At 44.7% G+C, this 6,000-nt stretch overlaps 1 protein-coding gene across 8 annotated transcripts in view; it reads left to right on the top strand.

Moving 5' to 3' along the window:
- Window positions 1-616: 616 nt before the first annotated feature.
- The window catches only part of LOC110527549 (B-cell CLL/lymphoma 9 protein), a 103,675-nt gene continuing 98,291 nt past the window's right edge, over window positions 617-6,000 (top strand). For 3 of the 8 annotated variants that reach the window (XM_090240499.1, XM_036983039.2, XM_090240502.1), the window contains exon 1: window positions 738-959. The gene's annotated coding sequence lies outside the window, so the exon portion shown is untranslated. Of the gene's footprint in view, window positions 960-6,000 lie in introns of all 8 variants that reach the window. The other 5 variants (XM_090240496.1, XM_036983040.2, XM_036983035.2 and 2 more) reach the window with 4 other exon arrangements.

The raw sequence follows: 6,000 nt of genomic DNA, 5'->3' as shown, positions 1-6,000 counted from the left end.
CAACCCCCCCCCCCCCCCCCCCCCCCCACACACACCTCTGTTCTCAGGACAGGCATGAGGACAGATCCTACCCAACCCCCCACCTTTCTCTCTTTCCCTCACTCTCCCTTGCCCTCTTTCTATGTAGGTGCCTCTCCGACTCTCCCTCCGTCTGAATTGACGATGTTTATCCTACCCTCCCCTCTCGATGTGATTTTTCACCTGTGAAAGCAGGAGCAGTATGATGCCTGTGCAATCCTCTGCTGTGCGTGTGTGTGTGTGTGTGTGTGTGTGTGTGTGTGTGTGTGTGTGTGTGTGTGTGTGTGTGTATGTGTGTGTGTGTGTGTGTGTGTGTGTGAGCAGGTCAGAGACTGGGAGGCTTACTCGCCGAACGAGAGAGAGGAGGGGCGACCTGAATAGTGGGGGATAAAGAGCAAGTGGCAGAGAGGACAGAGACGGGGGGGGGGGGGGGGGGGGGGGTGTTTGTAAGGGTAGATGTCTGTGAGTGTGTGTGTGTGTGTGTTTGTGTGGGGGCTGTCTTGTTTGCAGCTTGTCAGCAATTGCTTGAGACAAGCTTCCCCTCCACCATGTGTGAAAGCTACTTGGCGTGAATGCCCGGACTGTACCAAGTGGCGGCGAGTCACGAGGGGGGAGCTGCAAGAAAAACAGATCCATGCAGAGACAATAGGCCCCTGAAGTGTCCCCCCCCCCCCCCCTCCCCCCGAGTTGCTTTGATGTTGTCCTAGTGTCTAGATGCTAGTGGGGACCAGGGGTTGCGAGGAGGAAGAAGTCTTTGTGTGCACTTTTTCACCGTCCAGGACAAAAGAGTGGGGAGTAAGAAGCCCAAAGAGAAGAAAAACACCAAACAAATGAAACCAAAGCGCTCCTCTAGATGTTTTGTGTCCGCGCTAGTGGGGAAGCGAGGGAAGGAGAGAGCGAGTGAGGAGGAGAAGAGAGCTGCAGCAGCACAGGCTGATTGGGTGAGTAGTCTCTGTGTGTGTTCCTTCAGCTATGGTTGTTTTCTATTTATTTCCAGGGGTTAGTTGTATTTAGGGGTTAGTGGGGGTGGAGGCTGGAGTTGGGAAGCTACTGGGTGAATTGCATGGTGTTGTTGTACTAGCTGTGTGGTAAAGCGTGCTTAAACAGCAGTGTGTGTGTGTGTGTGAGATTGTCAGTGTGGTTTGGAATGTGGGATTGATTAGTCTGTAAATGGGATAACCCCCCTTATGATAGTCTGACCCTCTGTGTGTGAGACAGAGAGAGTAACGGCAGTGAGTGAGCGTGTTAGGTGGGGAGGGAGAACCGTCTGAGATCTCCCCATTTCCATGTGTGAGACAGAGGTGAGACAATGAGACCGCCCTCTCCGTGTCAGCTTTGTCACTTGTGGTTGTGGCTGAACACAATGTTGGGGGAGTGTGTGGGGGGTAGGGTGGACCTATCTGCCCCTGAGGGTTTTTGGGGGTGGGGGGGCTATATCTGTCGAACCAAGTGAGCATGTGGGTAGCGGGCAGATTTCACACAACCAGCGGTTAGATTAGGAAAAAAAAGTCTGCTGTGATTTTTGGTTCTCCATTCCTTCCTTTCTGTCTCTCTTCCCTTTCCATGTTATGATTGCTTGTCCACAGCTGCATTGTATCTTGAGAATTAGAACTCTCCATCTTATATACGGAGTCTTTGTTAGGCACTGGCAGTGAATGGCAGTTTGGGGGGGTTAATCTTTCTGAGATTGTCTGTCATATTCACTTGGTTAACATTCAACACACGATTCAATGGGTGAACTGTGTACCATGCTTGGGATTCAGATGGAATTAAAACGTATACGAAAGAAAAGCATTAGAATTTTATACACAATGTCTTTGTGGAGGAAATATGTATATATTTTTTGCTTGATTCATTGACTTCAATTCTGATTTGTTTCAAAGAATGGTTCACCATGACTTTAGTTCACCATAACATTAGTTCACCATAACATTAGTTCACCAATGTGATTGTATAGGCATTTGTTTTTGGAATTATTTGGCCATTTCCATTCTCTCCCAATTCAGCAGTATATCTGATCTGAGAGGTACTGCTGTCAGTCTTTGACATGATTGTTTTTCTTCACTCTGGTCCTGAGTTAAGGGAAGTCCTCTCTGTCAAGTGGACATGATAGAATGAAGTATGTTTCTTTCTTTCATTGGATCCCCATTTAGCTTTTGCAGAATCAGCATCTACTTTTCCTGGAGTCCACAAAAAAACACCAAACATTTTTCATCTGTTTTTTCAAGGTAATTTTGCTGTTTCCTCGAGTAATAGGAGATGGAAGGGAGTTCCATGCGATCATGGCTCTGTATAAAACTGTGCGTTATCGTTCATTTGTTTTGGAATTGGGGACTGTGAAGAGACCCCTGGGGATATGCATGGGTATTCTTAGCTGAATGTTATTTGATTATGCAGACAACATGTCATTTTCGTCACAGTATTATTTCTCCTAAACACTAGGAGAAGCAGTTCATCTCTGGTCAACCCTACACATTGATGGGGCTGGAGTGGAGTGGGTAGAGAGATTCAAGTTCCTCGGTGACTTAAAATGGTCCAAAAAGAAACGCGCGTAGTCATGAAGAAGGCGCGACAGCACCTCTTCCCCCTCAGGAGATTGAAAAGGTTTGGCATGGGCCTTCATATCCTCAAAAAGCTGCACCATTGAGAGCATCTTGACTGGCTAAATCACTGCTTGGTATGACAACAGCACCGCCCTCGATCTCATGCCACTACAGAGGATGGTGCGGAAAGTCAAGTAAATCACTGGGAACGAGCTCCGTGCCGTCCAGGACCTCTATATCAGGGGGTGTGAAAAGTAGGCCTGGAAAATCGTTAAAGACTCCAGCCACCCAAGCCATAGACTGTTTTCTCTGTTTCCGCACGGCAAGCGCTACCGGTGCAACAACGTTGACACCAACAGGCACCTGAACAGCTTCTATCCAGAGTCAGTGCTACTGTATAAGAGGCAGAGTTCACTTCCAGTTGATTCAAGCAACGCATTAAAAGGATTTTAATACGTCAAAAAACTGAGAAGAAATGATCTACCTGCGTTAACTGCCGTTTATACTACATCTAACTCACCTAAATAGAAGTAAATGAGCACTGAATGACTGAGCGTGGGCAATCATGAGTGTTTTATTTGTCTAAGCTTGACCTAATAATGCATCAAAGAGTACTTGGCTTTGTTGATAGAGTATATTTGTGCCGCTGTGACACAAGACAGATTTTGTGTGTTCAAGACAAAAAAACGTTTCTAAGCGTATTTCTCTGGACATTTTTTCAGAGTAGGAAAAGCGAATAGGTTGTGAGCATTTTTATTAGGCAAAAAAAGGCAGACTTGGCAACTTATGAATTTGCATATGACCTCGAGAATGCAACTTAAGTCTGTTTCTCTATACAACAGGAAATGGCATGAAACAAAAATGATACTGCTGTAGAATCAGTAAAAAAAAATCATACTGAGTAATTAGGGAAAATAAAAAAATGGTTCTAGGTGTTTAAAACGAGGGAAATTCTATCATTGAAAGGGATAGTTCATGAGTTCTAGAGTTTAAAACGAGGGAAATTCTATCATTGAAAGGGATAGTTCATGAGTTCTAGGGTTTAAAACGAGGGAAATTCTATCATTGAAAGGGATAGTTCATGAGTTCTAGGGTTTAAAACGAGGGAAATTCTATCATTGAAAGGGATAGTTCATGAGTTCTAGGGTTTAAAATGAGGGAAATTCTATCATTGAAAGGGATAGTTCATGAGTTCTAGAGTTTAAAACGAGGGAAATTCTATCATTGAAAGGGATAGTTCATGAGTTCTAGGGTTTAAAACGAGGGAAATTCTATCATTGAAAAGGATAGTTCACTGGGGAGAGTGCAACAGAATAAATGGGTTTATTCTTCACAGTTGTCAAATATCTAATGCATAAATTATGCCTACATTACAGCAACAGTTAATATTCCACTGCAAACATAAAAAAGCATTTAGTTAGATGACAGTTTAGTTAATGCCAGGATGTGAGAATGAACGCTCGCAATAGTTTCATTATGTCCCGGGGTTCCGTAGCAAATTTTTGGTCAGCAGAAATAACTTTAGAATGAGAATGTAGACTGGGGACTTAACTTGAAGACATGGTGATTCTAGGAGGTTCGTTTGGAGGTGTCCATCAGGCTGTGTATTTGGGGGGGATGACGACATTCCAAAGACAGTTGCATTTTTAGAGCGGTCTATGGCAGAGAGATGATTCCCATGAATCATGCAACTGCTGAGATTGTCGCTTCAATCTGGAAACCAGAGTGAATCACATCACAGTTATATTTGAGCATACTACACACCCTCTTTGGCATAATCACCGCACCTTTTTGTGCCCTGATTCGGGTTCATGTATTAAGCTAGCGCTGGCTATTGGAGAAGAGGGTAGTGAGAAAGAGTCTTTGTAAGCCCTGCAGCACAGCCTGGCCTAGGGGACCCATCCCCCATCAACAGGCCCGGTAATCAACATGGATTTCTGCCCAAAGTGGTGACAAATTTACCGGTGCTATAGCTAAGCAATTTCAAGGAAAAACGAGCAGAGGATCCAATAATTGATAGAAGGATCAATGGCCGTGGTTCAGGAGAGAAAGAGAGGAGCTCTGCTGGATGGGCAGACAGCAATCAGACATTTGGCCTCAGCTCCCTACTCTGTCAGGACCGGACTGAGGGGTAGGAGAGAGAGAGAGACAGGTTGATGAACGCAGGGTTAGAAGTATAGGTGGTAGATGAGTGTTTGGATCATTTTTCTTAGTTCACTCCGATGGTCAGATTATCTCCCAGTTTCTCTCTGCTTGATGACTTCCCCATGTGTTCCAGCCAGTCTGTCTGAGATGGCTGCTGAACTCATTCAGCTGCATGGCTCCACAGAGTACAGGGGCTGTCCAGGCAGCCCAAGTTCTCTCTACAAAGACCAGAAGTCCCTGACATCTACCTAAGCCTCTGTCACTGGGGAAAAACTTCCCTCAAGTACTGCTACTGAGAAATGTCTAAGGAGGCTTGAGCCAGAAATCAAACAATTGTAAATGAAGGGAAAAAACACACTGTGCGTTGACTGAGAATGCTGTATTTTAAGGACAGGCGAGGTTTTGTGTCAATCTCAAATGGCGATATCCACGAAAGAATCAGCTTGCATGGTGTGTCGTTTGAAAACACTTAGCACCTCCGATACAGTGTAAACACTCAGAGTGAATCTCCAGCGTGTTTTTCTTTATAAGTTATCTAGGTCTGTGTTGAGGACTGTGTCTACTCTATAGAGTTGCTACCTTCCTCAAGTGTCAAACCGACATTAAGTTGAGTTGGCCTATTTTCAGAGCTCTTCAGCGTGATATCACCGATGCTAGCTAAATAATAGCACACAAGACTTGATTGAACTCCCCAGCTTCACTTCATCTCGATCAAGCACGTTACAGCACACAAAGCATGTGCATGTTCAAGAGGCCCTTCACGCCTGGGTGGGCTCTACAAAAGTACTCTGAGCAGGTGAGAGATGCAGGGGAACACACATTAGCGATAGTGATAGCATTAGCATTAGCGCATAACATTAGCAGTGCTGCTGTCTCAGCTAGGGCTGTGGCGGTCACAAAGTTTCGTTAGCCGGGGATTGTCAAGCAAATAACTGTCGGCCTCACGGTAATTGAGCGTTAATTAACACACACACATTCAGCATCTCCTGGCTTCCACACACAGCCTACAAGCCACTGATGCAGTCCTTTGGAACATCTACATTTTTAAAAGTCTAATAAATCTATGTAATATAGCCCACACCGTCACAATACATCCATTATTTATTTTAGACAGGTCTAAAGAAGCACGATGTGAAAATGTAGACTATTTCAGAAGTACATAATAGCATACTCAGAGTTGTCCTTATGTTAGGCCCTGATCTAGCTATGCCATATGGCTGTGGGCTGCGCTTGTTAATTTAGCAGACAAGATTTGCTTCGATTATTTTATAGGATGAAAAATACACCCGAACAA

Source organism: Oncorhynchus mykiss, chromosome 7 (assembly GCF_057628025.1).
Source record: "Oncorhynchus mykiss isolate SJ-2025 chromosome 7, ASM5762802v1, whole genome shotgun sequence".
In the NCBI taxonomy this organism is placed as follows: domain Eukaryota; kingdom Metazoa; phylum Chordata; class Actinopteri; order Salmoniformes; family Salmonidae; genus Oncorhynchus; species Oncorhynchus mykiss.
This window is presented reverse-complemented; position numbering and strand designations above follow the sequence as displayed.